The sequence below is a fragment of the Bombina bombina genome, chromosome 11 (assembly GCF_027579735.1).
Source record: "Bombina bombina isolate aBomBom1 chromosome 11, aBomBom1.pri, whole genome shotgun sequence".
Classification (NCBI taxonomy): domain Eukaryota; kingdom Metazoa; phylum Chordata; class Amphibia; order Anura; family Bombinatoridae; genus Bombina; species Bombina bombina.
The window spans coordinates 22,110,016-22,132,943 of NC_069509.1; the positions used below are offsets into that span (position 1 = coordinate 22,110,016).

The window sequence follows — 22,928 nt, forward strand, 5'->3', positions numbered from 1 at the left end:
GTGCTAAACCTGTGTAAGGTGGGAGGGGTACTACACACTGTGCTCCCTTCTTCACTACACTCATTCTGGTGCTACCCCTGTGCAAGGAGGGAGGGATACTACACACTGTGCTCCCTTCTTCACTACACCCATTCTGGTGCTACCCCTGTGCAAGGAGGGAGGGGTACTACACACTGTGCTCCCTTCTTCACTACATTCATTCTGGTGCTACCCCTGTGCAAGGGGGGAGGGGTAATACACACTGTGCTCCCTTCTTCACTACACCCATTCTGGTGCTACCCCTGTGCAAGGGGGGAGGGGTACTACACACTATGCTCACTTCTTCACTACATTTATTCTGGTGCTACCCCTGTGCAAGGAGGGAGGGGTACTAAACACTGTGCTCCCTTCTTCACTACATTCATTCTGGTGCTACCCCTGTGCAAGGAGGGAGGGGTACTACACACTGTGCTCCCTTCTTCACTATATTTATTCTGGTGCTACCCCTGTGCAAGGAGGGAGGGGTACTACACACTGTGCTCCCTTCTTCACTACCCCCATTCTGGTGCTACCCCTGTGCAAGGGGGTGGGGTACTACACACTGTGCTCCCTCCTTCACTACATTCATTCTGATACTACTCTGTGCAAGGAGGGAGGGGTACTACACACTGTGCTCCCTTCTTCACTACATTCAGTCTGGTGCTACCCCTGTGCAAGGGGGGAGGGGTACTACACACTGTTTTCCCTTCTTCATTACACTCATTCTGGTGCTACCCTGTGCAAGGGGGGAGGGGTACTACACACTGTGCTCCCTTCTTAACTACCCCCATTCTGGTGCTACCCCTGTGCAAGGGGGTGGGGTACTACACACTGTGCTCCCTCCTTCACTACATTCATTCTGATACTACTCTGTGCAAGGAGGGAGGGGTACTACACACTTTGCTCCCTTCTTCACTACATTCAGTCTGGTGCTACCCCTGTGCAAGGGGGGAGGGGTACTAAACACTGTGCTCACTTCTTCACTACATTCATTCTGGTGCTACCTCTGTGCAAGGGGGGAGGGGTACTACACACTGTGCTCCCTTCTTCACTACACCCATTCTGGTGCTACCCATGTGCAAGGAGGGAGGGGTACTTAACACTGTGCTCCCTTCTTCACTACACCCATTTTGCTGCTACCCCTGTGCAAGGAGGGAGGGGTACTTAACACTGTGCTCCCTTCTTCACTACACCCATTTTGCTGCTACCCCTGTGCAAGGAGGGAGGGGTACTACACACTGTGCTTCCTTCTTCACTACACTCATTCTGGTGCTACCCTGTGCAAGGGGGGAGGTGTACTACACACTGTGCTCTCTTCTTCCTTACACCCATTCTGGTGCTACCCCTGTGCAAGGAGGGAGGGGTACTACACACAGTGCTGCCTTCTTCACTACATTCATTCTGGTGCTACTCTGTGCAAGGAGGGAGGGGTAATACACACTGTGCTCCCTTCTTCACTACACACATTCTTGTGCTACCCCTGTGCATGGAGGGAGGGGTACTACACACTATGCTCCCTTCTTCACTACATTCATTCTGGTGCTACCCCTGTGCAAGGGGGGAGGGGTACTACACACTGTGCTCCCTTCTTCACTACATTCATTCTGGTGCTACCCCTGTGCAAGGGGGGAGGGGTAATACACACTGTGCTCCCTTCTTCACTACACCCATTCTGGTGCTACCCCTGTGCAAGGGGGGAGGGGTACTACACACTATGCTCACTTCTTCACTACATTTATTCTGGTGCTACCCCTGTGCAAGGAGGGAGGGGTACTAAACACTGTGCTCCCTTCTTCACTACATTCATTCTGGTGCTACCCCTTTGCAAGGAGGGAGGGGTACTACACACTGTGCTCCCTTCTTCACTATATTTATTCTGGTGCTACCCCTGTGCAAGGAGGGAGGGGTACTACACACTGTGCCCCCTTCTTCACTACACCCATTCTGGTGCTACCCCTGTGCAAGGAGGGAGGGGTACTACACACTGTGCTCCCTTCTTCACTACACCTACTCTGGTGCTATTCCTGTGCAAGGGGGGAAGGGTACTACACACTGTTTTCCCTTCTTCACTACACACATTCTGGTGCTACCCCTGTGCAAGGAGGGAGGGGTACTACACACTGTGCTCCCTTCTTCATTACACTCATTCTGGTGCTACCCTGTGCAAGGGGGGAGGGGTACTACACACTGTGCTCCCTTCTTAACTACCCCCATTCTGGTGCTACCCCTGTGCAAGGGGGGTGGGGTACTACACACTGTGCTCCCTCCTTCACTACATTTATTCTGGTGCTACTCTGTGCAAGGAGGGAGGGGTACTACACACTTTGCTCCCTTCTTCACTACATTCAGTCTGGTGCTACCCCTGTGCAAGGGGGGAGGGGTACTAAACACTAAGCTCACTTCTTCACTACATTCATTCTGGTGCTACCTCTGTGCAAGGGGGGAGGGGTATTACACGCTGTGCTCCCTTCTTCACTACATTCATTCTGGTGCTACCCCTGTGCAAGGGGGGAGGGATACTACACACTGTGCTCCCTTCTTCACAACACCCATTCTGGTGCTACCCCTGTGCAAGGAGGGAGGGGTACTTAACACTGTGCTCCCTTCTTCACTACACCCATTTTGCTGCTACCCCTGTGCAAGGAGGGAGGGGTACTACACACTGTGCTTCCTTCTTCACTACACTCATTCTGGTGCTACCCTGTGCAAGGGGGGAGGTGTACTACACACTGTGCTCTCTTCTTCCTTACACCCATTCTGGTGCTACCCCTGTGCAAGGAGGGAGGGGTACTACACACAGTGCTGCCTTCTTCACTACATTCATTCTGGTGCTACTCTGTGCAAGGAGGGAGGGGTAATACACACTGTGCTCCCTTCTTCACTACACACATTCTTGTGCTACCCCTGTGCATGGAGGGAGGGGTACTACACACTATGCTCCCTTCTTCACTACATTCATTCTGGTGCTACCCCTGTGTAAGGGGGGAGGGGTACTACACACTGTGCTCCCTTCTTCACTACACCCATTCTGGTGCTACCCCTGTGTAAGCGGGGAGGGGAACTACACACTGTGCTCCCTTCTACACTACACTCTTTCTGGTGGAACCCCTGTGCAAGGGGGGAGGGGTTCTACACAATGTGCTCCCTTTTTCACTACATTCATTCTGGTGCTACCCCTGTACAAGGAGGAAGGGGTACTACACATTGTGCTCCCTTCTTCACTACATTTATTCTGGTGCAACCCATGTGCAAGGGAAGAGGGGTACTACACACTGTGCTCCCTTCTTCACTACACCCATTCTGGTGCTACCCCTGTGCAAGGAGGGAGGGGTACTACACACTGTGCTCCCTTCTTCACTACATTCATTCTGGTGCTACCCCTGTGCAAGGGGGGAGGGGTACTACACACTGTGCTCCCTTCTTCACTACACTCATTCTGGTGCTACCCCTGTGCAAGGAGAGAGGGGTACTACACACTGTGCTCCCTTCTTCACTACACTCATTCTGGTGCTACCCCTGTGCAAGGGGGGAGGGGTACTACACACTGTGCTCCCTTCTTCACTATATTGATTCTGGTGCTACCCCTGTGCAAGGAGGGAGGGGTACTACACACTGTTTTCCCTTCTTCACTACACCCATTCTGGTGCTACCCCTGTGCAAGGAGGGAGGGGTACTACACACTGTGCTCTCTTCTTCACTACATTCATTCTGGTGCTACCCCTGTGCAAGGAGAGGGGTACTACACACTGTGCTCCCTTCTTCACTACATTCATTCTGGTGCTATCCCTGTGCAAGGAGGGAGGGGTACTACAAACGGTGCTCCCTTCTTCACTACACCCATTCTGGTGCTACCCCTGTGCAAGGAGGGAGGGGTACTTCACACTGTGCTCCCTTCTTCACTATATTAATTCTGGTGCTACCCCTGTGCAAGGAGGGAGGGGTACTACACACTGTGCTCCCTTCCTCACTACATTCATTCTGGTGCTACCCCTGTGCAATGGGGGAGGGGTACTACACACTGTGCTCCCTTCTTCACTACATTCATTCTGGTGCTACCCCTCTGCAAGGAGGGAGGGGTACTACACACTGTGCTCCCTTCTTCACTACACTCATTCTGGTGCTACCCCTGTGCAAGGAGGGAGGGGTACTACACACTGTGCTCCCTTCCTCACTACATTCATTCTGGTGCTACCCCTGTGCAAGGAGGGAGGGGTACTACACACTGTGCTCCCTTCTTCACTACATTCATTCTGCTGCTACCCCTGTGCAAGAGGAGAGGGGTACTACACACTGTGCTCCCTTCTTCACTACACTCATTCTGGTGCTACCCTGTGCAAGGAGGGAGGGGAACTACACACTGTGCTCCCTTCTTCACTACACTCATTCTGGTGCTACCCTGTGCAAGGAGGGAGGGGAACTACACACTGTGCTCCCTTCTTCACTACACCCATTCTGGTGCTACCCCTGTGCAAGGAGGGAGGGGTACTACACACTGTGCTCCCTTCTTCACTACACCCATTCTGGTACTACCCCTGTGCAAGGGGGGAGGGGTACTACACACTGTGATCCCTTCTTCACTACATTCATTCTGGTGCTACCCCTGTGCAAGAGGAGAGGGGAACTACACACTGTGCTCCCTTCTTCACTACACCCATTCTGGTGCTACCCCTGTGCAAGGAGGGAGGGGAACTACACACTGTGCTCCCTTTTTCACTGGACCTATTCTGGTGCTACCCCTGTGTAAAGAGGGAGGGGTACTACACACTGTGCTCCCTTCTTCACTACACCCATTCTGGTGCTACCACTGTGTAAGGGGGGAGGGGTACTACACACTGTGCTCCCATCTTCACTACACTCATTCTGGTGCTACCCCTGTGCAAGGAGGGAGGGGAACTACACACTGTGCTCCCTTCTCCACTAAATTCATTCTGGTGCTACCCCTGTGCAAGAGGAGAGGGGTACTACACACTGTGCTCCCTTCTTCACTGCACCCATTCTGGTGCTACCCCTGTGCAAGGAGGGAGGGGTACTACACACTGTGCTCCCTTCTTCACTGCACCCATTCTGGTGCTAAACCTGTGTAAGGTGGGAGGGGTACTACACACTGTGCTCCCTTCTTCACTACACTCATTCTGGTGCTACCCCTGTGCAAGGAGGGAGGGATACTACACACTGTGCTCCCTTCTTCACTACACCCATTCTGGTGCTACCCCTGTGCAAGGAGGGAGGGGTACTACACACTGTGCTCCCTTCTTCACTACATTCATTCTGGTGCTACCCCTGTGCAAGGGGGGAGGGGTAATACACACTGTGCTCCCTTCTTCACTACACCCATTCTGGTGCTACCCCTGTGCAAGGGGGGAGGGGTACTACACACTATGCTCACTTCTTCACTACATTTATTCTGGTGCTACCCCTGTGCAAGGAGGGAGGGGTACTAAACACTGTGCTCCCTTCTTCACTACATTCATTCTGGTGCTACCCCTGTGCAAGGAGGGAGGGGTACTACACACTGTGCTCCCTTCTTCACTACATTTATTCTGGTGCTACCCCTGTGCAAGGAGGGAGGGGTACTACACACTGTGCTCCCTTCTTCACTACCCCCATTCTGGTGCTACCCCTGTGCAAGGGGGTGGGGTACTACACACTGTGCTCCCTCCTTCACTACATTCATTCTGATACTACTCTGTGCAAGGAGGGAGGGGTACTACACACTTTGCTCCCTTCTTCACTACATTCAGTCTGGTGCTACCCCTGTGCAAGGGGGGAGGGGTACTACACACTGTTTTCCCTTCTTCATTACACTCATTCTGGTGCTACCCTGTGCAAGGGGGGAGGGGTACTACACACTGTGCTCCCTTCTTAACTACCCCCATTCTGGTGCTACCCCTGTGCAAGGGGGTGGGGTACTACACACTGTGCTCCCTCCTTCACTACATTCATTCTGATACTACTCTGTGCAAGGAGGGAGGGGTACTACACACTTTGCTCCCTTCTTCACTACATTCAGTCTGGTGCTACCCCTGTGCAAGGGGGGAGGGGTACTAAACACTGTGCTCACTTCTTCACTACATTCATTCTGGTGCTACCTCTGTGCAAGGGGGGAGGGGTACTACACACTGTGCTCCCTTCTTCACTACACCCATTCTGGTGCTACCCATGTGCAAGGAGGGAGGGGTACTTAACACTGTGCTCCCTTCTTCACTACACCCATTTTGCTGCTACCCCTGTGCAAGGAGGGAGGGGTACTTAACACTGTGCTCCCTTCTTCACTACACCCATTTTGCTGCTACCCCTGTGCAAGGAGGGAGGGGTACTACACACTGTGCTTCCTTCTTCACTACACTCATTCTGGTGCTACCCTGTGCAAGGGGGGAGGTGTACTACACACTGTGCTCTCTTCTTCCTTACACCCATTCTGGTGCTACCCCTGTGCAAGGAGGGAGGGGTACTACACACAGTGCTGCCTTCTTCACTACATTCATTCTGGTGCTACTCTGTGCAAGGAGGGAGGGGTAATACACACTGTGCTCCCTTCTTCACTACACACATTCTTGTGCTACCCCTGTGCATGGAGGGAGGGGTACTACACACTATGCTCCCTTCTTCACTACATTCATTCTGGTGCTACCCCTGTGCAAGGGGGGAGGGGTACTACACACTGTGCTCCCTTCTTCACTACATTCATTCTGGTGCTACCCCTGTGCAAGGGGGGAGGGGTACTACACACTGTGCTCCCTTCTTCACTACACCCATTCTGGTGCTACCCCTGTGCAAGGGGGGAGGGGTACTACACACTATGCTCACTTCTTCACTACATTTATTCTGGTGCTACCCCTGTGCAAGGAGGGAGGGGTACTAAACACTGTGCTCCCTTCTTCACTACATTCATTCTGGTGCTACCCCTTTGCAAGGAGGGAGGGGTACTACACACTGTGCTCCCTTCTTCACTATATTTATTCTGGTGCTACCCCTGTGCAAGGAGGGAGGGGTACTACACACTGTGCCCCCTTCTTCACTACACCCATTCTGGTGCTACCCCTGTGCAAGGAGGGAGGGGTACTACACACTGTGCTCCCTTCTTCACTACACCTACTCTGGTGCTATTCCTGTGCAAGGGGGGAAGGGTACTACACACTGTTTTCCCTTCTTCACTACACACATTCTGGTGCTACCCCTGTGCAAGGAGGGAGGGGTACTACACACTGTGCTCCCTTCTTCATTACACTCATTCTGGTGCTACCCTGTGCAAGGGGGGAGGGGTACTACACACTGTGCTCCCTTCTTAACTACCCCCATTCTGGTGCTACCCCTGTGCAAGGGGGGTGGGGTACTACACACTGTGCTCCCTCCTTCACTACATTTATTCTGGTGCTACTCTGTGCAAGGAGGGAGGGGTACTACACACTTTGCTCCCTTCTTCACTACATTCAGTCTGGTGCTACCCCTGTGCAAGGGGGGAGGGGTACTAAACACTAAGCTCACTTCTTCACTACATTCATTCTGGTGCTACCTCTGTGCAAGGGGGGAGGGGTATTACACGCTGTGCTCCCTTCTTCACTACATTCATTCTGGTGCTACCCCTGTGCAAGGGGGGAGGGATACTACACACTGTGCTCCCTTCTTCACAACACCCATTCTGGTGCTACCCCTGTGCAAGGAGGGAGGGGTACTTAACACTGTGCTCCCTTCTTCACTACACCCATTTTGCTGCTACCCCTGTGCAAGGAGGGAGGGGTACTACACACTGTGCTTCCTTCTTCACTACACTCATTCTGGTGCTACCCTGTGCAAGGGGGGAGGTGTACTACACACTGTGCTCTCTTCTTCCTTACACCCATTCTGGTGCTACCCCTGTGCAAGGAGGGAGGGGTACTACACACAGTGCTGCCTTCTTCACTACATTCATTCTGGTGCTACTCTGTGCAAGGAGGGAGGGGTAATACACACTGTGCTCCCTTCTTCACTACACACATTCTTGTGCTACCCCTGTGCATGGAGGGAGGGGTACTACACACTATGCTCCCTTCTTCACTACATTCATTCTGGTGCTACCCCTGTGTAAGGGGGGAGGGGTACTACACACTGTGCTCCCTTCTTCACTACACCCATTCTGGTGCTACCCCTGTGTAAGCGGGGAGGGGAACTACACACTGTGCTCCCTTCTACACTACACTCTTTCTGGTGGAACCCCTGTGCAAGGGGGGAGGGGTTCTACACAATGTGCTCCCTTTTTCACTACATTCATTCTGGTGCTACCCCTGTACAAGGAGGAAGGGGTACTACACATTGTGCTCCCTTCTTCACTACATTTATTCTGGTGCAACCCATGTGCAAGGGAAGAGGGGTACTACACACTGTGCTCCCTTCTTCACTACACCCATTCTGGTGCTACCCCTGTGCAAGGAGGGAGGGGTACTACACACTGTGCTCCCTTCTTCACTACATTTATTCTGGTGCTACCCCTGTGCAAGGGGGGAGGGGTACTACACACTGTGCTCCCTTCTTCACTACACTCATTCTGGTGCTACCCCTGTGCAAGGAGAGAGGGGTACTACACACTGTGCTCCCTTCTTCACTACACTCATTCTGGTGCTACCCCTGTGCAAGGGGGGAGGGGTACTACACACTGTGCTCCCTTCTTCACTATATTGATTCTGGTGCTACCCCTGTGCAAGGAGGGAGGGGTACTACACACTGTTTTCCCTTCTTCACTACACCCATTCTGGTGCTACCCCTGTGCAAGGAGGGAGGGGTACTACACACTGTGCTCTCTTCTTCACTACATTCATTCTGGTGCTACCCCTGTGCAAGGAGAGGGGTACTACACACTGTGCTCCCTTCTTCACTACATTCATTCTGGTGCTATCCCTGTGCAAGGAGGGAGGGGTACTACAAACGGTGCTCCCTTCTTCACTACACCCATTCTGGTGCTACCCCTGTGCAAGGAGGGAGGGGTACTTCACACTGTGCTCCCTTCTTCACTATATTAATTCTGGTGCTACCCCTGTGCAAGGAGGGAGGGGTACTACACACTGTGCTCCCTTCCTCACTACATTCATTCTGGTGCTACCCCTGTGCAATGGGGGAGGGGTACTACACACTGTGCTCCCTTCTTCACTACATTCATTCTGGTGCTACCCCTCTGCAAGGAGGGAGGGGTACTACACACTGTGCTCCCTTCTTCACTACACTCATTCTGGTGCTACCCCTGTGCAAGGAGGGAGGGGTACTACACACTGTGCTCCCTTCTTCACTACACTCATTCTGGTGCTACTCCTGTGTAAGAAGAGAGGGGTACTACACACTGTGCTTACTTCTTCACTACATTTATTCTGGTGCTACCCCTGTGCAAGGGGGAGGGGTACTACACAATGTGCTCCCTTCTTCACTACATTCATTCTGATGCTACCCCTGTGTAAGGAGGGAGGGGTACTACACACTGTGCTCCCTTCTTCACTACATTCATTCTGGTGCTATCCCTGTGCAAGGAGGGAGGGGTACTACACACTGTGCTCCCTTTTTCACTACATTCATTCTGCTGCTACCCCTGTGCAAAGAGGGAGGGGTACTACACACTTTGCTCCCTTCTTCACTACATTCATTCTGGTGCTACCCTGTGCAAGGGGGGAGGGGTACTACACACTGTGCTCCCTTCTTCACTACACCCATTCTGGTGCTACCCCTGTGCAAGGGGGGAGGGGTAAAACACACTGTGCTCCCTTCTTCACTACATTAATTCTGGTGCTACCCCTGTGCAAGGAGGGAGGGGTACTACACACTGTGCTCCCTTCTTCACTACATTCAATCTGGTGCTACTCCTGTGAAAGGAGGGAGAGGTACTACACACTGTGCTCCCTTCTTCACTAAACCTATTCTGGTGCTACCCCTGTGCAAGGAGGGAGGGGTACTACACACTGTGCTCCCTTTTTCACTACACCCATTCTGGTGCTACCCCTGTGCAAGGGGGGAGGGGTACTACACACTGTGCACCCTTCTTTACTACATTAATTCTGATGCTACCCCTGTGCAAGGAGGGAGGGATACTTCACACTGTGCTCCCTTCTTCACTACATTCATTCTGGTGCTATCCCTGTGCAAGGAGGGAGGGGTACTACACACTGTGCTCCCTTCTTCACTACATTCATTCTGGTGCTACCCCTGTGCAAGGGGGGAGGGGTACTACACACTGTGCTCCCTTCTTCACTACACTCATTCTGGTGCTACCCCTGTGCAAGGAGGGAGGGGTACTTCACACTGTGCTCCCTTCTTCACTACACCTATTCTGGTGCTATTCCTGTGCAAGGGGGGAGGGGTACTACACACTGTTTTCCCTTCTTCACTACACCCATTCTGGTGCTACCCCTGTGCAAGGAGGGAGGGGTACTACACACTGTGCTCCCTTCTTCACTACATTCATTCTGGTGCTACCCCTGTGCAAGGAGGGAGGGGTACTACACACTGTGCTCCCTTCTTCACTACACTCATTCTGGTGCTACCCCTGTGCAAGGACGGAGGGGTACTACACACTGTGCTCCCTTCTTCACTACACCCATTCTGGTGCTACCCCTGTGCAAGAGGGGAGGGGTACTACACACTGTGCTCCATTCTTCACTACACTCATTCTGGTGCTACCCCTGTGCAAGGAGGGAGGGGAACTACACACTGTGCTCCTTTCTTCACTACACTCATTCTGGTGCTAACCCTGTTCAAGGAGGGAGGGGTACTACACACTGTGCTCCCTTCTTCACTACTCTCATTCTGGTGCTAACTCTGTGCAAGGAGGGAGGGGTACTACACACTGTGCTCCCTTCTTCACTAAATTCATTCTGGTGCAACCCCTGTGCAAGGGGGGAGGGGTACTACACACTGTGCTCCCTTCTTCCCTACACTCATTCTGTTGCTACCCCTGTGCAAGGAGGGAGGGGAACTACACACTGTGCTCCCTTCTTCACTACATTCATTCTGGTGCTACCCCTGTGCAAGAGGAGAGGGGTACTACACACTGTGCTCCCTTCTTCACTACATTCATTCTGGTGCTACCCCTGTGCAAGGGGGGAGGGGTACTACACACTGTGCTCCCTTCTTCACTACACTCATTCTGGTGCTACTCCTGTGTAAGGGGGGAGGGGTACTACACACTGTGCTCCCTTCTTCACTACACCCATTCTGGTGCTACCCCTGTGCAAGGAGGGAGGGGTACTACACACTGTGCTCCCTTCTTCACTACACTCATTCTGGTGCTACCCTGTGCAAGGAGGGAGGGGAACTACACACTGTGCTCCCTTCTTCACTACACCCATTCTGGTGCTACCCCTGTGCAAGGAGGGAGGGGTACTACACACTGTGCTCCCTTCTTCACTACACCCATTCTGGTACTACCCCTGTGCAAGGGGGGAGGGGTACTACACACTTGATCCCTTCTTCACTACATTCATTCTGGTGCTACCCCTGTGCAAGAGGAGAGGGGAACTACACACTGTGCTCCCTTCTTCACTACACCCATTCTGGTGCTACCCCTGTGCAAGGAGGGAGGGGAACTACACACTGTGCTCCCTTCTTCACTGCACCCATTCTGGTGCTACCCCTGTGTAAAGAGGGAGGGGTACTACACACTGTGCTCCCATCTTCACTACACTCATTCTGGTGCTACCGCTGTGCAAGGAGGGAGGGGAACTACACACTGTGCTCCCTTCTCCACTACATTCATTCTGGTGCTACCCCTGTGCAAGAGGAGAGGGGTACTACACACACTGCTCCCTTCTTCACTACACCCATTCTGGTGCTACCCCTGTGTAAGGAGGGAGGGGGACTACACACTGTGCTCCCTTCTTCACTGCACCCATTCTGGTGCTACCCCATGTGCAAGGAGGGAGGGGTACTACACACTGTGCTCCCTTCTTCACTGCACCCATTCTGGTGCTACCCCTGTGTAAGGTGGGAGGGGTACTACACACTGTGCTCCCTTCTTCACTACACTCATTCTGGTGCTACCCCTGTGCAAGGAGGGAGGGATACTACACACTGTGCTCCCTTCTTCACTACACCCATTCTGGTGCTACCACTGTGTAAGGGGGGAGGGGTACTACACACTGTGCTCCCTTCTTCACTACACCCATTCTGGTGCTACCCCTGGCAAGGAGGGAGGGGTACTACACACTGTGCTCCCTTCTTCACTACATTCATTCTGGTGCTACCCCTGTGCAAGGGGGGAGGGGTACTACACACTGTGCTCCCTTCTTCACTACATTCATTCTGGTGCTACCCCTGTGCAAGGGGGGAGGGGTAATACACACTGTGCTCCCTTCTTCACTACACCCATTCTGGTGCTACCCCTGTGCAAGGGGGGAGGGGTACTACACACTATGCTCACTTCTTCACTACATTTATTCTGGTGCTACCCCTGTGCAAGGAGGGAGGGGTACTAAACACTGTGCTCCCTTCTTTACTACATTCATTCTGGTGCTACCCCTGTGCAAGGAGGGAGGGGTACTACACACTGTGCTCCCTTCTTCACTATATTTATTCTGGTGCTACCCCTGTGCAAGGAGGGAGGGGTACTACACACTGTGCTCCCTTCTTCACTACACCCATTCTGGTGCTACCCCTGTGCAAGGAGGGAGGGGTACTTCACACTGTGCTCCCTTCTTCACTACACCTACTCTGGTGCTATTCCTGTGCAAGGGGGGAAGGGTACTACACACTGTTTTCCCTTCTTCACTACACACATTCTGGTGCTACCCCTGTGCAAGGAGGGAGGGGTACTACACACTGTGCTCCCTTCTTCACTACATTCATTCTGGTGCTACCCCTGTGCAAGGAGGGAGGGGTACTACACACTGTGCTCCCTTCTTCACTACACTCATTCTGGTGCTACCCCTGTGCAAGGAGAGAGGGGTACTACACACTGTGCTCCCTTCTTCACTACACTCATTCTGGTGCTACCCCTGTGCAAGGAGGGAGGGGTACTACACACTGTGCTCCCTTCTTCATTACACTCATTCTGGTGCTATCCTGTGCAAGGGGGGAGGGGTACTACACACTGTGCTCCCTTCTTAACTACCCCCATTCTGGTGCTACCCCTGTGCAAGGGGGGTGGGGTACTACACACTGTGCTCCCTCCTTCACTACATTCATTCTGGTGCTACTCTGTGCAAGGAGGGAGGGGTACTACACACTTTGCTCCCTTCTTCACTACATTCAGTCTGGTGCTACCCTTGTGCAAGGGGGGAGGGGTACTAAACACTGTGCTCACTTCTTCACTACATTCATTCTGGTGCTACCTCTGTGCAAGGGGGGAGGGGTACTACACACTGTGCTCCCTTCTTCACTACATTCATTCTGGTGCTACCCCTGTGCAAGGGGGGAGGGATACTACACACTGTGCTCCCTTCTTCACTACACCCATTCTGGTGCTACCCCTGTGCAAGGAGGGAGGGGTACTTAACACTGTGCTCCCTTCTTCACTACACCCATTTTGCTGCTACCCCTGTGCAAGGAGGGAGGGGTACTTAACACTGTGCTCCCTTCTTCACTACACCCATTTTGCTGCTACCCCTGTGCAAGGAGGGAGGGGTACTACACACTGTGCTTCCTTCTTCACTACACTCATTCTGGTGCTACCCTGTGCAAGGGGGGAGGTGTACTACACACTGTGCTCTCTTCTTTCTTGCACCCATTCTGGTGCTACCCCTGTGCAAGGAGGGAGGGGTACTACACACAGTGCTGCCTTCTTCACTACATTCATTCTGGTGCTACTCTGTGCAAGGAGGGAGGGTTACTACACACTGTGCTCCCTTCTTCACTACACACATTCTTGTGCTACCCCTGTGCATGGAGGGAGGGATACTACACACTATGCTCCCTTCTTCGCTACATTCATTCTGGTGCTACCCCTGTGTAAGGGGGGAGGGGTACTACACACTGTGCTCCCTTCTTCACTACACCCATTCTGGTGCTACTCCTGTGTAAGCGGGGAGGGGAACTACACACTGTGCTCCCTTCTTCACTACACTCTTTCTGGTGGAACCCCTGTGCAAGGGGGGAGGGGTATAACACACTGTGCTCCCTTCTTCACTACATTCATTCTGGAGCTACCCCTGTACAAGGAGGGAGGGGTACTACACATTGTGCTCCCTTCTTCACTACATTTATTCTGGTGCAACCCATGTGCAAGGGAAGAGGGGTACTACACACTGTGCTCCCTTCTTCACTACACCCATTCTGGTGCTACCCCTGTGCAAGGAGGGAGGGGTACTACACACTGTGCTCCCTTCTTCACTACATTTATTCTGGTGCTACCCCTGTGCAAGGGGGGAGGGGTACTACACACTGTGCTCCCTTCTTCACTACACTCATTCTGGTGCTACCCCTGTGCAAGGAGGGAGGGGTACTACACACTGTGCTCCCTTCTTCACTACACTCATTCTGGTGCTACCCCTGTGCAAGGGGGGAGGGGTACTACACACTGTGCTCCCTTCTTCACTATATTGATTCTGGTGCTACCCCTGTGCAAGGAGGGAGGGGTACTACACACTGTGCTCCCTTCTTCACTACACCCATTCTGGTGCTACCCCTGTGCAAGGAGGGAGGGGTACTACACACTGTGCTCCCTTCTTCACTACACCTATTCTGGTGCTATTCCTGTGCAAGGGGGGAGGGGTACTACACACTGTTTTCCCTTCTTCACTACACCCATTCTGGTGCTACCCCTGTGCAAGGAGGGAGGGGTACTACACACTGTGATCTCTTCTTCACTACATTCATTCTGGTGCTACCCCTGTGCAAGGGGAGGGGTACTACACACTGTGCTCCCTTCTTCACTACATTCATTCTGGTGCTACCCCTGTGCAAGGAGTGAGGGGTACTACACACTGTGCTCCCTTCTTCACTACACCCATTCTGGTGCTACCCCTGTGCTAGGAGGGAAGGGTACTTCACACTGTGCTCCCTTCTTCACTACACCTATTCTGGTGCTATTCCTGTGCAAGGGGGGAGGGGTACTACACACTGTTTTCCCTTCTTCACTACACCTATTCTGGTGCTACCCCTGTGCAAGGAGGGAGGGGTACTACACACTGTGCTCCCTTCTTCACTATATTAATTCTGGTGCTACCCCTGTGCAAGGAGCGAGTGGTACTACACACTGTGCTCCCTTCCTCACTACATTCATTCTGGTGCTACCCCTGTGCAAGGGGGGAGGGGTACTACACACTGTGCTCCCTTCTTCACTACATTCATTCTAGTGCTACCCCTGTGTAAGGAGGGAGGGTTACTACACACTGTGCTCCCTTCTTCACTACACTCATTCTGGTGCTACCCCTGTGCAAGGAGGGAGGGGTACTACACACTGTGATCCCTTCTTCACTACACTCATTCTGGTGCTACTCCTGTGTAAGAAGAGAGGGGTACTACACACTGTGCTTACTTCTTCACTACATTTATTCTGGTGCTACCCCTGTGCAAGGGGGAGGGGTACTACACAATGTGCTCCCTTCTTCACTACATTCATTCTGATGCTACCCCTGTGTAAGGAGGGAGGGGTACTACACACTGTGCTCCCTTCTTCACTACATTCATTCTGGTGCTATCCCTGTGCAAGGAGGGAGGGGTACTACACACTGTGCTCCCTTTTTCACTACATTTATTCTGCTGCTACCCCTGTGCAAGGAGGGAGGGGTACTACACACTGTGCTCCCTTCTTCACTACATTCATTCTGGTGCTACCCTGTGCAAGGGGGGAGGGGTACTACACACTGTGCTCCCTTCTTCACTACAACCATTCTGGTGCTACCCCTGTGCAAGGGGGGAGGGGTACTACACACTGTGCTCCCTTTTTCACTACATTTATTCTGCTGCTACCCCTGTGCAAGGAGGGAGGGGTACTACACACTGTGCTCCCTTCTTCACTACATTAATTCTGGTGCTACCCCTGTGCAAGGAGGGAGGGGTACTACACACTGTGCTCCCTTCTTCACTACATTAATTCTGGTGCTACTCCTGTGCAAGGAGGGAGGGGTACTACACACTGTGCTACCTTCTTCACTAAACCTATTCTGGTGCTACCCCTGTGCAAGGGGGGAGGGGTACTACACACTGTGCTCCCTTCTTCACTACACTCATTCTGGTGCTACCCCTGTGCAAGGAGGGAGGGGTACTACACACTGTGCTCCCTTCTTCACTACACTCATTCTGGTGCTACCCCTGTGCAAGGGGGGAGGGGTACTACACACTGTGCTCCCTTCTTCACTATATTGATTCTGGTGCTACCCCTGTGCAAGGAGGGAGGGGTACTACACACTGTGCTCCCTTCTTCACTACACCCATTCTGGTGCTACCCCTGTGCAAGGAGGGAGGGGTACTACACACTGTGCTCCCTTCTTCACTACACCTATTCTGGTGCTATTCCTGTGCAAGGGGGGAGGGGTACTACACACTGTTTTCCCTTCTTCACTACACCCATTCTGGTGCTACCCCTGTGCAAGGAGGGAGGGGTACTACACACTGTGATCTCTTCTTCACTACATTCATTCTGGTGCTACCCCTGTGCAAGGGGAGGGGTACTACACACTGTGCTCCCTTCTTCACTACATTCATTCTGGTGCTACCCCTGTGCAAGGAGTGAGGGGTACTACACACTGTGCTCCCTTCTTCACTACACCCATTCTGGTGCTACCCCTGTGCTAGGAGGGAAGGGTACTTCACACTGTGCTCCCTTCTTCACTACACCTATTCTGGTGCTATTCCTGTGCAAGGGGGGAGGGGTACTACACACTGTTTTCCCTTCTTCACTACACCTATTCTGGTGCTACCCCTGTGCAAGGAGGGAGGGGTACTACACACTGTGCTCCCTTCTTCACTATATTAATTCTGGTGCTACCCCTGTGCAAGGAGCGAGTGGTACTACACACTGTGCTCCCTTCCTCACTACATTCATTCTGGTGCTACCCCTGTGCAAGGGGGGAGGGGTACTACACACTGTGCTCCCTTCTTCACTACATTCATTCTAGTGCTACCCCTGTGTAAGGAGGGAGGGTTACTACACACTGTGCTCCCTTCTTCACTACACTCATTCTGGTGCTACCCCTGTGCAAGGAGGGAGGGGTACTACACACTGTGATCCCTTCTTCACTACACTCATTCTGGTGCTACTCCTGTGTAAGAAGAGAGGGGTACTACACACTGTGCTTACTTCTTCACTACATTTATTCTGGTGCTACCCCTGTGCAAGGGGGAGGGGTACTACACAATGTGATCCCTTCTTCACTACATTCATTCTGATGCTACCCCTGTGTAAGGAGGGAGGGGTACTACACACTGTGCTCCCTTCTTCACTACATTCATTCTGGTGCTATCCCTGTGCAAGGAGGGAGGGGTACTACACACTGTGCTCCCTTTTTCACTACATTTATTCTGCTGCTACCCCTGTGCAAGGAGGGAGGGGTACTACACACTGTGCTCCCTTCTTCACTACATTCATTCTGGTGCTACCCTGTGCAAGGGGGGAGGGGTACTACACACTGTGCTCCCTTCTTCACTACAACCATTCTGGTGCTACCCCTGTGCAAGGGGGGAGGGGTACTACACACTGTGCTCCCTTTTTCACTACATTTATTCTGCTGCTACCCCTGTGCAAGGAGGGAGGGGTACTACACACTGTGCTCCCTTCTTCACTACATTAATTCTGGTGCTACCCCTGTGCAAGGAGGGAGGGGTACTACACACTGTGCTCCCTTCTTCACTACATTAATTCTGGTGCTACTCCTGTGCAAGGAGGGAGGGGTACTACACACTGTGCTACCTTCTTCACTAAACCTATTCTGGTGCTACCCCTGTGCAAGGAGGGAGGGGTACTACACACTGTGCTCCCTTCTTCACTACATTCATTCTGGTGCTACCCCTGTGCAAGGAGGGAGGGGTACTACACACTGTGCTCCCTTCTTCACTACACCCATTCTGGTGCTACCCCTGTGCAAGGGGGGAGGGGTACTACACACTGTGCACCCTTCTTTACTACATTCATTCTGGTGCTACCCCTGTGCAAGTAGGGAGCTGTACTACACACTGTGCTCTCTTCTTCACTACTTGCATTCTGGTGCTACCCCTGTGCAAGGGGGGAGCTGTACTACACACTGTGCACCCTTCTTTACTACATGCATTCTGGTGCTACCCCTGTGCAAGGAGGGAGGGGTACTACACACTGTGCTCCCTTCTTCACTACGCCTATTCTGGTGCTACCCCTGTGCAAGGAGGGAGGGGTACTACACACTGTGCTCCCTTCTTCACTACATTCATTCTGGTGCTACCCCTGTGCAAGGGGAGAGGGGTGCTACACACTGTGCTCCCTTCTTCACTACACTCATTCTGGTGCTACCCTGTGCAAGGAGGGAGGGGAACTACACACACTGCTCCCTTCTTCACTACACCCATTCTGGTGCTACCCCTGTGCAAGGAGGGAGGGGTACTTCACACTGTGCTCCCTTCTTCACTACACCTATTCTGGTGCTATTCCTGTGCAAGGGGGGAGGGGTACTACACACTGTTTTCCCTTCTTCACTACACCCATTCTGGTGCTACCCCTGTGCAAGGAGGGAGGGGTACTACACACTGTGCTCCCTTCTTCACTACATTCATTCTGCTGCTACCCCTGTGCAAGGAGGGAGGGGAACTACACACTGTGCTCCCTTCTTCACTACACTCATTCTGGTGCTACCCTGTGCAAGGGGGGAGGTGTACTACACACTGTGCTCCCTTCTTCACTACACTCATTCTGGTGCTACCCCTGTGCAAGGAGGGAGGGGTACTACACACTGTGTTCCCTTCTTCACTACACCCATTCTGGTGCTACCCCTGTGCAAGGAGGGAGGGGAACTACACACTGTGCTCCCTTCTTCACTACATTCATTCTGGTGCTACCCCTGTGCAAGGAGGGAGGGGTACTACACACTGTGTTCCCTTCTTCACTACACCCATTCTGGTGCTACCCCTGTGCAAGGAGGGAGGGGAACTACACACTGTGCTCCCTTCTTCACTACATTCATTCTGGTGCTACCCCTGTGCAAGGAGGGAGGGGTACTACACACTGTGCTCCCTTCTTCACTACACTCATTCTGGTGCTACCCCAGTGCAAGGAGGGAGGGGTACTACACACTGTGCTCCCTTCTTCTCTACACCCATTCTGGTGCTACCCCTGTGCAAGGAGGGAGGGGTACTACACACTGTGCTCCCTTCTTCACTACACCTATTCTGGTGCTATTCCTGTGCAAGGGGGGAGGGGTACTACACACTGTTTTCCCTTCTTCACTACATTCATTCTGGTGCTACCCCTGTGCAAGGAGGGAGGGGTACTACACACTGTGCTCCCTTCTTCACTACACTCATTCTGGTGCTACCCCTGTGCAAGGAGGGAGGGGTACTACACACTGTGCTCCCTTCTTCTCTACACCCATTCTGGTGCTACCCCTGTGCAAGGAGGGAGGGGTACTACACACTGTGCTCCCTTCTTCACTACACCTATTCTGGTGCTATTCCTGTGCAAGGGGGGAGGGGTACTTCACACTGTGCTCCCTTCTTCACTACACCTATTCTAGTGCTATTCCTGTGCAAGGGGGGAGGGGTACTACACACTGTGCTCCCTTCTTCACTATATTATTCTGGTGCTACCCCTGTGCAAGGAGGGAGGGGTACTACACACTGTGCTCCCTTCTTCACTACACTCATTCTGGTGCTACCCCAGTGCAAGGAGGGAGGGGTACTACACACTGTGCTCCCTTCTTCTCTACACCCATTCTGGTGCTACCCCTGTGCAATGAGGGAGGGGTACTACACACTGTGCTCCCTTCTTCACTACACCTATTCTGGTGCTATTCCTGTGCAAGGGGGGAGGGGTACTTCACACTGTGCTCCCTTCTTCACTACACCTATTCTGGTGCTATTCCTGTGCAAGGGGGGAGGGGTACTACACACTGTGCTCCCTTCTTCACTACATTCATTCTGGTGCTACCCCTGTGCAAGGGGGGAGGGGTACTACACACTGTGCTCCCTTCTTCACTACATTCATTCTGGTGCTACCCCTGTGTAAGGAGGGAAGGGTACTACACACTGTGCTCCCTTCTTCACTACACTCATTCTGGTGCTACTCCTGTGTAAGGGGGGAGGGGTACTACACACTGTGCTCCCTTCTTCACTACACCCATTCTGGTGCTACCCCTGTGCAAGAGGGGTACTACACACTGTGCTCCCTTCTTCGCTACACCCATTCTGGTGCTACCCCTGTGCAAGGAGGGAGGGGTACTACACACTGTGCTCCCTTCTTCACTACACTCATTCTGGTGCTACCCCTGTGCAAGGAGGGAGGGATACTTCACACTGTGCTCCCTTCTTCACTACACCTATTCTGGTGCTATTCCTGTGCAAGGAGGGAGGGGTACTACACACTTTGCACCCCCTCTTTACTATACGCCAATTAAATACAGAAATAAATAGAGGTAAAAAACAACTATGTTTCATTCAGGGTCGGCTCCAGAATGAATGAAATGGGGGGGCATTTTTTTTTCACGAGGGGGCACGCATTTAAAAAGCATGTATGAGAGTCAAAATAAGAGCAGACCTACTGTGGCAGTCCAGGGGTTACATTTATCAGATCTCTGGCTGTGCAGGAGTTAGATTTGTTTATATTTCTGGAAGTGCAGCGGCTACATGTGTCATATCTCAAGGAGTATAGGGGTTACATTTATAAGATGTCTGGCAGTGCCGCAGCAGTTACATTTACCAGATTTATGGCAGTGCAGGGGTTACATTTGTCATATCTCAGGAATGTCTCCCACATATGACACAGCCAGTGGACACATATACACACACACACACACACATGGTATATATGTATATACACACATATATATATATATATATATATATATATATATACACAAACAAAATATATATATATATATATATATATATACACAGTGTGTGTATTGTGTGTATGTATGTGTGTGTATATATATATATATATATATATATATATATATATATATGTGTGTATATATATATATATATATATATATGTGTGTGTATATATATATATATATATATATATATATATATATAATAAAACAACCTTGGGGACAAATAGATGTTTTGAAACATGTAAATAATAAACATAAGGCTATTTCACTCATTGTCCCACAGCTACATTTGAAGTGTGTGTATTTGAGCACCTATAATCTGACACACATTTTACACTGATCACTGCAGATAAAGCAGGCACAATGCACACTTGTTTTCTGTGACCTGCAGTGGGGAAACCAAGGAATTCTCAATTTGCTTCTTTATCTGTGGCTGCCAGGATATAAAGCACAATAGGGAAGGGATACTACTCTCACACACACATTGGTTATACGGCTGTGTTTTCACAAAATTACTTCTGCCTTCCCTCTCACTGACTGTTAGCTTCTCCCAGCACTTCCTGCAGAGGTCTGATGATGTCATCATCTCACTTCAGCTCCGTAGTAAGTGGGCTAGCAGGAGGAGGGGCATTGCAAGCCCTAGCTTAACTGTGAGAGCACCAGCAGGGAAATGCAACTTTATTTCTTATCTGGTTGTAAATAGAGCAGAGTAAAGAGATTAGCTGGGCCCTCCAGTGGAGGATCTCTTTTAAAATGTAAAAAAAAAAAAAAAAAAAAAAATTTTTTTTTTTTAAATCACTTCTTTTGCCCTGGGGGGCACAGCATTCCATTTGGGGGGGCATTGCCCCCCAAAGCCCCCCCTTAGAGCCGACCCTGGTTTCATTGTACAATTCATAATTCCCTTGCTTTCCAGTAGCCCTGCTGTCAGTGAAGGGGGGTGGGGGGTTGCACTTCTGCCCCCCTCCTGGATCTGCCTCTGATAGAATATACAGAAGCCAACTCTGCCTGTAGCTTTTTCTCAGCAGGGCGAGTGGAAGTGTTCTGATGTTCTATATTAACACAGGAGGTGCAAACAGACCCAGTCATCCTGGTACTTACTGGCAAGAAGTCCTCTTCAGAGCTGTAGCTGCTGTTGTAAATAAAACTGAAAGTCACAGGCTGTAATATATAAATGAGGTCATGTGATGGGATTGGGCGAATCTGGAAGCTATCTAAATATTAAACTAGAGGAAATAAATGAAAACTAAGCCTAACATTCTAAATACAAATTAAAATAAAAACAACGTTGTGATCCCTAAACACAAAAATAAAAAGTAAACATAACCCAAATTCAATGAGATCTGTATTTAAAACATAAAAAAATTATAGTGTGATCCAAAGCAAATTTAAAATGAATGCAATGGTTAGAAGGAAAAACAAAGAACTATCATACTAGAAATAATAAGGATTTTTAAAAGTAAATCCTGGTAGAAAAAAAGATCCATCAACTGACTTTTGAACTGTTCAGATCAATCAAAAAAAACAATATCAGGAGGGGTAATATGCCAGATTATCTTGTAGCAACAAGCTGAATGTGTTTTTTATAGAACTGACAGCTTGTTAACTGTTAATTTAACCCTTTCCTGACGAGGATAAAGTGTCTACATCGGAACAACTGTTCCGATGTAGACACATTGAAATCACACAATTGTGCACACAATTGCGAGATTTCAATTATCGGATCGGGTCTGGGGGGCGTTCCTATAACGCTAGCAACGCCCTCCAGACTGCAATCAAATCCAGATAGCTCAGAAAGCTTCAGGACAGCTGTTAGCTATGACGTTGTATTCCGTCATAACGGTGCTAAAGCCCAGTGCCGTTTGGACGAAATACAACATCATAACAGACGCAAAAGGTTAAAGACCCTTCGTTCATGAACAAAACATTAATCTTCATAAAAAACTATGGTCTAGATTACATTTTCCCACTCAAGCTTCGTTTGCTTAAAAGGACAATAAAATCATA

At 51.2% G+C, this 22,928-nt stretch overlaps 1 long non-coding RNA gene across 1 annotated transcript in view; it reads right to left on the reverse strand.

Moving 5' to 3' along the window:
- LOC128642195 (uncharacterized) overlaps positions 1–22,051 on the reverse strand; it is a 52,023-nt gene extending 29,972 nt beyond the window's left edge. The window contains exon 1 of the long non-coding RNA XR_008399630.1: positions 22,023–22,051. This is a non-coding gene — a long non-coding RNA (uncharacterized LOC128642195). The remainder of the gene's footprint in view (positions 1–22,022) is intronic.
- Positions 22,052–22,928: the final 877 nt, after the last annotated feature.